General features: G+C 48.3%; 1 protein-coding gene across 1 annotated transcript in view; it reads left to right on the top strand.

Annotated features, from left to right (window-relative positions):
* The first annotated feature begins 346 nt into the window (after window positions 1-346).
* Window positions 347-10,241, top strand: part of LOC147095736 (uncharacterized) — a 49,767-nt gene continuing 39,872 nt past the window's right edge. Inside the window, exon 1 of the mRNA XM_085974784.1 lies at window positions 347-557. The gene's annotated coding sequence lies outside the window, so the exon portion shown is untranslated. The remainder of the gene's footprint in view (window positions 558-10,241) is intronic.

The following is a 10,241-nucleotide window of genomic DNA, read 5'->3' as shown; positions in this document are numbered from 1 at the left end:
AATCCGACAAAAAAAATATCTATTACCTCAAAGTCTCTTAGTGAGTCCCTTAAACCTCTCCGTTCATTATCTTTCCTTTCCCTGATAAGGGAAATTTAAATCCCAGAAAGTTAACTGCACTCTCAGTAACAACGTGGTTCTAAATAGTTCACAACTAACAATATTTTTTTAAAAAATAGTATTTTGCAATGCAATTCCTTCCTGGAGTATTTATGTTGCTTGTCTGCATTGCATAACCGCATCAGCCTGCTGTAATCGTGCAGCCTTGCGAGACAACAGCACACATGAAGTGGGCTGAACATTATTTTATATAATAAATTACTCTCTCTCTTTCCACACACAGATTGAATTTCAATCTCAGGACCGAAATTAGCTGCAGTTTCTGCGTCACAGGAAGATGGCGACTGGCAGAGATCTGTGTTGTGTGTTTTTATCTTAGTTGTAAACCTCCCCGCAAAGCAGCCAAGTGCACAGAGATAGATAGAGAGAGGAGCTGGAACAGAAAAGAGAAGAGAAGGTGCGGCTGTCCAGAGTGTGTGTGTCCCCTGATCTTGCAGGTGAGTGCTTACAGATAAGTAGGGGAGAGGGTGGGTTCCTTCCTATATGTGGACACAAAAAAAATCCTTCAGACATTGCACCAGGATCAAGGTTCTGCGCAATTTCACTTCCTCTGTAACCAGAGACAGAAATCTGCAGCAACATGTCCCAATATGTTGCCAGTCTCACAGGCTGCCTGACAAACGTTTCAACAGCCAGCTTTACATTGCAAGACTCGCATTTCTCCTGATCGCTGGCCCAGAGTCTCTGCAAAATGAGGCGGAGGCGGGGGCGGGGGGGGATATTTGGAGGATGTGGTCAAATTCAGTGAAATTTGCAACGTGAACACAGAGAAAGAGAGAGAGAGATACACACACACAAACACTTAATTGCTACACCCGCGAATCGGTCACATTGTATCATTTCCTCCGTCTGCACAAGATTTACCCGGATTCTCGAGCAATGGCAATGGCAGATTTGGGATCATGCTGCGCAATTTGCAGCGCCCCCCCCTTCTCCTCCTCTTGTGTCCGACAGAAGCAAAGCCTGTGCCTAAATAGTTTTCCTCTCCTCTCTCTAGCTGCCTGTTGTACCAGTTGAGGGGTTGGGAGAAGAGGTCGAGCTTCTGCACAAATCCCTCCCTCTCTGTTTTGTTTCTGTACTAAATAAAACCAGGGTTCATTCAATCCCTGCTGCGGAAAGGGGTTACCAAACCCTCCCAGGATTGCCCTGGAGCCTCCAGGAATGACCAGGTTGGTCTCCGGGTCGTGGGCAAAGCAGGGAGAATTATAGAAAAAAAAATGACGTGCCTTTCCTTGGAGCACGAGCTAAAAAAAATTGGGAGATGGGAAAGGGGGGGGCGCGGAGCGAAGGCTTTTTGGCAAACGGACCACAATCTTTCGGTCGGGTAACTAGAGACTGTTTGCTTTCCCAATTGGCGGGGTGTCGTGAGGTTGGACCAGTCGGGCGGACCAATGGCAGGAGCCTGGGGGCGCGGCTGTCGGGGGCGGGAGGTTATGTGATTGACGACCTCCTGGAATGCACCCAACCAGAGTTGGCGACTGCCGTGTCGGTAGGCGATACATGGCAAATTTAATAAACGCTTACAGTGCAGACATGTTTTTTGATCAGTGCTTTCACTTTTTAGCAGCGCATAGCCTGGCGTGTTTAGGGGCGGGCAAGGGGGTTGCCTTTTGCTGTCTCCGATCACCATCTTGTGAGTCGCTTGGATTGTATTTAGGAGCCTCGGTCCGATCCCACCTTGAGCGTTCAGTTCCGGGCACTGCTCCTCAGGAAGGATATCTTGGCCTTGGAGGGGGGGCAGCGCAGATTCAACAGAATGATACCGGGGCTAAAAGGGTTAAATTATGAGGACAGGTTGTATTCCCAAGGAGTATGGAAGATTAAGGGGTGATCTAGTCGAGGTGTTGAAAGGATGTGATAGGGTAGAGAGAGAGAGAGAAACTATTTCCTCTGGTGGAGGGGAGTCCAGAACAAGGGGGCATAATCTTAAAATTAGAGCCAGGCCGTTCAAGGGGTGATGTCAGGAAGCACGTCTTCACACAAAAGGCAGTGGAAATCTGAAATACTCTCCCCTAAAAAGCTGTTGAGGCTGGGGGGGTCAATTGAAAATTTCAGAACTGCGATTGGCAGATTTTTGTTAGGTAAGGGTACCCCCATCTTGAGAACAAGTTAAAAAAGATGTCACTCTTCCGACTGTCGAGGCACTGTGGCGACCCCATTGGGAGAGAGGGTGTCATTACACTGTGACAAGTTTACATAGCCAGTTACCATTCTAAATGTGCATACAGAAGTTTATAATGTTTCTCTATGTATAATGGAAAAAGTTGACAGCAAGTGTACGCAAAATGATTAATATATTATGGATATAGATGTCTATAGATGTCCTCTGGACCCGTCATCCTAACTTACTTTGAATAGTCTGGGTTTCCCTTATCTTAGAATCATAGGATAGTACAGCACAGAATGAGGCCATTCGGCCCATTGAGTCAGCGCCGGCTCTTTCGAAGAGCAATCCAGTTAGTCCCACTCTCCTGCTCCTTCCCCATATCCCTGCAATTTTTTCTCCTTCAACTATTTATCCAATTCCCCTTTGAAGGTTACTATTGAATCTGTTTCCACCGCCCTATCAGGCAGTACATTCAAAATCCTAACCACTCGTGTAAAAAAAGTTTTTCCTCATGTCGCCTCTGGTTACATAAGAACATAAGAAATAGCAGCAGGAATAGGCCACTTGGCCCCTTGAGCCTGCTCCGCCATTCAATAAGATCATGGCTGCTCTTGGGCTCAAAGCCACTTCCCTGCCCGCTCCCCATAACCCTTCACTCCCTTATCTTGCAAAAAATCTGTCTATCTCCACCTCAAATGTATTTAATGACCCAGCCTCCACGGCTCTCTGGGGCAGAGAATTCCACAGATTTACGACCCTCTGAGAGAAGAAATTCCTCCTCATCTCAGTTCTAAAAGGGCGACCCTTTACCCTGAGACTGTGCCCCCGAGTTCTAGATTTCCCCACAAGGGGAAACATGGTTCTTCTGCCAATCACCTTAAATCTGTGCCCTCTCGTTCTGTACCATTTAATGTTTTGTAAAGCTCAATGCCCCCCCTGCCCCACAACGCCCTTTCCATTGACAGTCTCTCTATTCTTTCCTGAGGGCCCATCCCTTTTACATTTGGGATCAGTCTTCTTGCAAACAGTGGGCTGTCTTGTGAGGTGAGGCTCAACAATAAAGCACAAGCAGATCTTAAGTATCCAATTACCTTAATTCCTCTGAGATAAATAAGTACGCGGGTGCGTTGATTTAATTGAACGTTGGAAACGTCATTGAGATGTTAAATCATAAATGCCAAGCCTTATTTCAAAGTCACTTAAATTATCTAATGGTTCAAATTGTCCAGCACTCAATTCCCACTTGCTCTATTATCTACAGTACTTAATTTAGATTGTTGACTAATTTAAAATTTATTAGTGTTAAAAATTGACACATCTGGAGTTGACTGTACATATGTTCTAATATTTAAAATGCATGTTTATTGGCGCATCTTTCATACTCCGTTTAGTAATTGGGCAGAATTTTCTGAGGTGCTGCACCTCTACAGTGTAGAGGGAGCTTTACTCTGTATCAAACCCGTGCTGTACCTGCCCTGAGAGTGTTTGATGGGACAGTGTAGAGGGAACTTTACTCTGTATCTAACTCGTGCTGTGTTTGATGGGACAGTGTAGAGGGAGCTTTACTCTGTATCTAACCCGTGCTGTACCTGCCCTGGGAGTGTTTGATGGGACAGTGTAGAGGGAGCTTTACTCTGTATCTAACCCGTGCTGTACCTGCCCTGGGAGTGTTTGATGGGTCAGTGTAGAGGGAGCTTTACTCTGTATCTAACCCGTTCTGTACCTGCCCTGGGAATGTTTGATGGGACAGTGTAGAGGGAGCTTTACTCTGTATCTAACCCGTGCTGTACCTGCCCTGGGAGTGTTTGATGGGGCAGTGCAGAGGGAGCTTTACTCTGTATCTAACCCGTGCTGTACCTGCCCTGGGAGTGTTTGATGGGACAGTGTAGATGGAGCTTTACTCTGTATCTAACCCGTGCTGTACCTGCTCTGGGAGTGTTTGATGGGGCAGTGTAGAGGGAGCTTTACTCTGTATCTAACCTATGCTGTACCTGCCCTGGGAGTGTTTGACGGGACAGTGTAGAGGGAGCTTTACTCTGTATCTAACCCGTGTTGTACCTGCCCTGGGAGTGTGTGATGGGACAGTGTAGAGGGGGCTTTACTCTGTATCTAACCCGTGCTGTACCTGCCCTGGGAGTGTTTGATGGGACAGTGTAGAGGGAGCTTTACTCTGTATCTAACTCGTGCTGTACCTGCCCTGGGAGTGTTTGATGGGACAGTGTAGAGAGAGCTTTACTCTGTATCTAACCCGTGCTGTACCTGCCCTGGGAGTGTTTGATGGGAGAGTGTAGGGACAGGGAGCTGGATTGCAGCAGCTCCTCCTCGCCCACTTCCTTGCCTCCCTCCTTGCTACAATCTACAGGTTGGTTGGCACCTGACCCCTGCTTTTTCACTGAACGTTGTTTTCTACTCTGCTCTTGCCCGTGACCCTTGGTGTGCTGCTGGGGAGAGTGACCCCGTGCTCAGGTTAAAATCGCTCCCATTGCATTGACTTGCTAATCCAAGCCTGAACGTTTTACCATTTCTATGTACATTGACCGAAGTTTAAGACAACAAGCACATTATATTAATACGTATATTAAGGGAATCAAGGGATATGGGGATAGGGCGGGAAAGTGGAGTTGAGGTCGAAGATCAGCCATGATCTCATTGAATGGCGGAGCAGGCTCGAGGGGGACGTACGGCCTACTCCTGCTCCTAATTATTATGATCTTAAGCGTCGCCTCCTATGACTATGTCAGGCTGTTGCAAGACTAGTCTGTGGGACAGCTCTCCCAATTTTGGCACAAGTCCCCAGATGTTGGTGAGGGTCGACTGGGCTGGGTGTGCCATGTCCATAGCCGGTGCCGGGTGGCCTGTCCGGTTTTATTCTTATTAATGTTTTTCATATCAGTTTGTTACAACTGAGTGACTTGCTAGGCCGTTTCAGAGGGCAGTTAAGAGTCAACCACACTGCTGTGGGTCTGGAGTCACATACAGGCCAGACCGGGTAAGGACGGCAGATTTCCTTCCCTGAAAGGACATTAGGGAACCAGATGGGTTTTTAATGACAATCCGATACTGATCCTAGCTTTTTATTCCAGATTTAATTTAATTAACTGAATTTAAATTCCCCAGCTGCCGTGGTGGGGTTTGAACTCGTATCGGGCAGCAGCACCTCTTCAAGGTACCATGGTTACTGCGCAGAAATGCCGATGGTAGTTTGTTACATGTTTAAATCGGCACGCAGTACAACAACGTCTGAACTCCCCTCCCTTCTAGAGCGTGCTGAAATCTGAATCTCATTGAAACTTGCCCTGGATTGGCTTCAACTGGGACTCGGCTGTGCCCGGGTCCTCCTGTTCTACAAAAAGCACTCAAAAGGACGAATGGGATGTTGGCCTTTATCTCAAGGGGGGAGGTCGGGGGTCGGGGGGGGTTGGATAACAAAGGGTTGTAAGTGACGCTTCAGCTGTACAGAGGCTTGGTCAGACCCCATCTGGAGCACTGCGTTCAGTCCTGGGCCCCGCACCTCAGGAAGGACATCTCGGCCTTGGAGGGGGTGCAGCGCAGATTCACCAGAATGATCCCGGGGCTTAAAGGGTTAACTGATGAGGCCAGGTTGCACAGACTGGGCTTGTGCTCCATTGAGTTTAGATTTTAAAGGGTAGAAGATTATAGGGAACGGTGGCATCATGGTTATGTTACTGGACTAATGATCCAGAGACATGAGTTCAAATCCCAGCTGTGGAATTTAAATACAGTTAATTAAATAAACCTGGAATAAAAAAGCTAGGATCAGTATCGGATTGTCGTAAAAACCCATCTGGTTCCCTAATGTCCTTTCAGGGAAGGAAATCTGCCGTCCTTACCCGGTCTGGCCTGTATGTGACTCCAGACCCACAGCAGTGTGGTTGACTCTTAACTGCCCTCTGAAATGGCCGAGCGAGCCCCTCGGTTGTAACAAGCCGCTACGAAAAACATTAAGAATAAAACCGGATGGGCCACCTGGCACCGGCTATGGACATGGCACACCCAGCCCAGTCGACCCTCGCCCAGCCCAGTCGACCCTCGCCAACATCTGGGGATTTGTGCCAAAATTGGGAGAGCTGTCGCACAGACTAGTCAAGCAACAACCTGTCCCACCAGCAGGACAGACCCATCAGGGGTGGCGGCACAGTGGTATACAGTCGGGAAGGAGTGGCCCTGGGAGTCCTCAACATTGAATCCGGACCCCATGAAGTCTCATGGCTTCAAGACAAGCATGGGCAAGGAAACCTCCTGCTGATTACCTCCTACTGCCCTCCCTCAGCTGATGAATCAGTACTTCTTCATGTTGAACACCACTTGGAAGAAGCATTGAGAGTAGCAAGGGCACAGAATGTACTCTGGGTGGGGGACTTCAATGTCCATCACCAAGAGTGGCTCGGTAGCACCACTACTGGCCGAGTCCTGAAGGACATAGTTGCCAGTCTGGGTCTGCGACAGGTGGTGAGAACCAACACGAGGGAAAAACCTACTGGACCTCATCCTCACCAATCTACCTGTCGCAGATGCATCTGTCCATGACAGCATTGGTACAGTGACCACCGCGCAGTCATTGTGGAGACAAAGTCCTGTCTTCACACTGAGGACATCTTCTATCGTGTTGTGTGTCAGTACCACCGTGCTAAATGGGATAGATTAAGAACAGATCTAGTAGCTCAAAACTGGGCATCCATGAGGTGCAGTGGGCCATCAGCAGCTGCAGAATTGTATTCCACCACAATCTGTAACCTCATGGCCCAGCATATCACTCACTCTACCATTACCACCAAGCCAGGGGACTAACCCTGGTTCAATAAGGAGTGTAGAAGAGCATGCCAGGAGCAGCACCAGGCATAGCTAAAAATTAGGTGCCAATCTGGGGAATCTGCAACACAGGACTACATGCATGCTAAAAAGCGGGAGCAGCTTGCTATAGACAGAGCTAAGCGATCCCACAATCAACAGATTATATCAAAGCGCTGCAGTCCTGCCACATCCAGTTGTGACCATTAAACAACTAACGGGAGGAGGAGGCTCCATGAATATCCCCATCCTCAATGATGGTGGAGCCCAGCACATGAGTGCAAAAGACAAGACTAAAGCATTTGCAACCACCTTCAGCCAAAAGTGCTGAGTGGATGATCCATATCGGCCTACTCCTGAGGTCCCCACCATCACAGAAGCCAGTCTTCAGCCAATTCGATTCACTCCACATGATATCAAGAAACGGCTCAGCGCATTGGATACAGCAAAGGCTGTGGGCCCCCGACAACATCCCGGCTATTGTGCTGAAGACTTGTGCTCCAGAACTAGCCGCACCTCTAGCCAAGCTGTTCCAGTACAGTTACAACACTGGTATCTATCCGACAATGTGGAAAACTGCCCAGGTATGTCCTGTCCACAAAAAGCAGGACAAATCCAATCCTGCCAATTGCCGCCCCATCAGTCTACTCTCGATCATCAGTAAAGATATGGAAGGTGTCGTCGACAGTGCTATCAAGCGGCACTTGCTCACCAATAACCCGCTCACTGATGTCCAGTTTGTGTTCCGCCAGGACTACTCGGCTCGTGACCTCATTACAGCCTTGGTCCAAACATGGACATAGGAGCTGAATTCCAGAGGTGAGGCGAGAGCGACTGCCTTTGACATCAAGGCAGCATTTGACCGAGCGGCTCAAGAAGGCAGCTCACCACACCTTCTCGAGGGCAATTAAAGATGGGCAATAAATGCTGGCCTTGCCAGCGATGCCCACATCCCATGAACAAATTAAAAAAATTAATTACGATGACTAAAGGAGTTGATAGAGAGAACAAGGGAGTGGGGGGAGCCCAGAACAAGTAGGAGTAACCTTAAAATTAAAACTAGACCATTCAAGTGTAAAATCAGGAAGCACTTCTTCACCCAAAGGGTAGTGGGAATCTGGAACTCTCTTTCCTTCAATCGGCTGTTGAGGCTGGAGGGGGGGGTTCAATTGAAAATTTCAAGATCGAGATCGACAGATCTTTGTTGGGTAAGGATATGGAGCAAAAGTCGGTAAATGGAGTTCAGGTGTAGATCAGCTGTGATCTCATTGAATGGCGGAGGGGCCTCTTGCAATTCCTATGTTTCCGTGTTGCTGTGCAGTTGAGTCTGTTGCTGGGCGGTGGTTGTTGAATGGGCGGTGCATAGACTTCAAATAATAATTCGTTCTGCTCTTGGTCGCTGTGTTCTGAAACATAATGGTGGGCGTGTGGAGTGAGTTTTTTTTGCACGAGCTGTGGTAAAATGATAGGTTTTTTGTATTTCCAGCTTGGGCTGTGTGTCTGGAGAGAACCGTCTTAACGCTGGGGATGACTGTCCTTTGCGTACCAGATCTCCCCCCGCGCCGCCACAGTCAAGCTCCCTCTAGGCTGTCCCGTTGAGCGTTTGCAGAGATGCCTCTGGTTTGCTCATTTGATTAGAATCCCTTTTAAAGAAGGGCTCTCTCCCGTTGGGTAGGGTCCACTCCAGGTTGTCACTGCGGGAACGAGTGGGTGGGGGGTGGCGGAGACACCCTTGTTGTCGAGCAGGGATTCTTGCCGAAGCTCTCACGTGTTTAAAGGGACTCTCCTTTTAAAGGGACGTGTCTCGTGATTTAATTAAAGGTGTTCCCCGAGATCTCTGCCCTCCTCCGATTCTGGCCTCTTGCGCATCCCCGATTTCAATCGCTCCACCATTGACGGCCGTGCCTTCAGCTGCCTGGGCCCTAAGCTCTGGAATTCCCTCTAAATCCCTCGGCCTCGCTGCCTCTCTTTCCTCCTCCTTAAAACCTACCTCTTGTCACCTGTTCTAATACAGGAAACTTTTAACCGGCACCTAAATATCCGGACATCTCTCTTAACCAGCAAAATTCAGGAGTAGGTTCAGGTAAGTTTTACTATATATTAGTGGCCGTGTAACCAGGGTTCCTGGATCTGTGGCCGTGCAACAGGAACTCCTGGATCTGTGGCCATGTAACTGGGACTCCTGCACAAGTGCCGTGTAACCGGGGCTCCTGCACCTGTGGCCGTGTACGGGGCTCTCGTACCTTGGTAAGTATACCTCTCTGTAATCCGGACTTTTTGATCAACCGGCACCACGCTGGTCCCGTCGGTGCCGGATAAAAAAGAGTTTCCTGTATATCTCCTTATGTGGCTCGGTGTCAAATTTTGTTTGATATTTGCCCCTGTGAAGCATATCAGGACGTTTTACTACGTTAAAGGCGCTATATAAATGCAAGCTGCTGTTGTTGTGTGCCTGTTTAAAATAATTTGAAACAGTTGGATCAATGATTTTGAAGGAGACATCAGCGCACAGAGCAGCAACGAGACTGACCCCAGGTGTAAAGGAGACACTCCACAAGGAATGATGAGAAGAGCTCATTGTTTTACAGTCTGGAGCAAGTGGTTAAAGGATGAGCTTACTGAGGTATCTAAATGATCAGTATCGATAGGGTGAACCCAGCGAGCCAGGCCTGTGAGACCAGATGGCGTTAATGCAAAGTAGTGAAAAGTAAATCCGATACAGCAATTTAGGGGAATGGTAGCATAGTAGTTATGTCGCTGAACTAGTAATCCAGAGGCCTGGACTAATAATCCGGAGACGTGGGGAATTTAAATTCAGTTAATTAAATAAATCTGGAATAAAAAGCTAGTATCAGTAATGGTGTGGTTAAAAAACCCAACTGGTTCATTAATGTCCTTTTAGGGAAGGAAATCTGCCGTCCTTACCCGGTCTGGCCTATATGTGTCTCTCTCTCTCTCTCTCTCTCTCGTGCACGGGCCTAGTGTCTTGGCCACAAGCCTGGCTGAGGTGGTCTAACTCAGCACAGAGCAGGAATCGAGCCGGAGGCCTTCCTGGCCAAGTTAACTTTGGGCATCACATTTACCAACTGAGCTAGCGGGGCAGATCCTGTGAGTGGTTTTTAACTGTAAGGTACTACCGGGAAGCTAATAGCAGCTGCGATGGCCCCACCTGTTATCCCTCTCGCCCGTTTCCTCCATATATGGC

Source organism: Somniosus microcephalus, unplaced genomic scaffold (assembly GCF_052327205.1).
Source record: "Somniosus microcephalus isolate GS21.2 unplaced genomic scaffold, FLI_Smic_1.0 unresolved_chr1, whole genome shotgun sequence".
NCBI lineage: Eukaryota > Metazoa > Chordata > Chondrichthyes > Squaliformes > Somniosidae > Somniosus > Somniosus microcephalus.
Note: the sequence above shows the minus strand (reverse complement) of the source record. Positions and strands in the feature narration are given on the sequence as shown.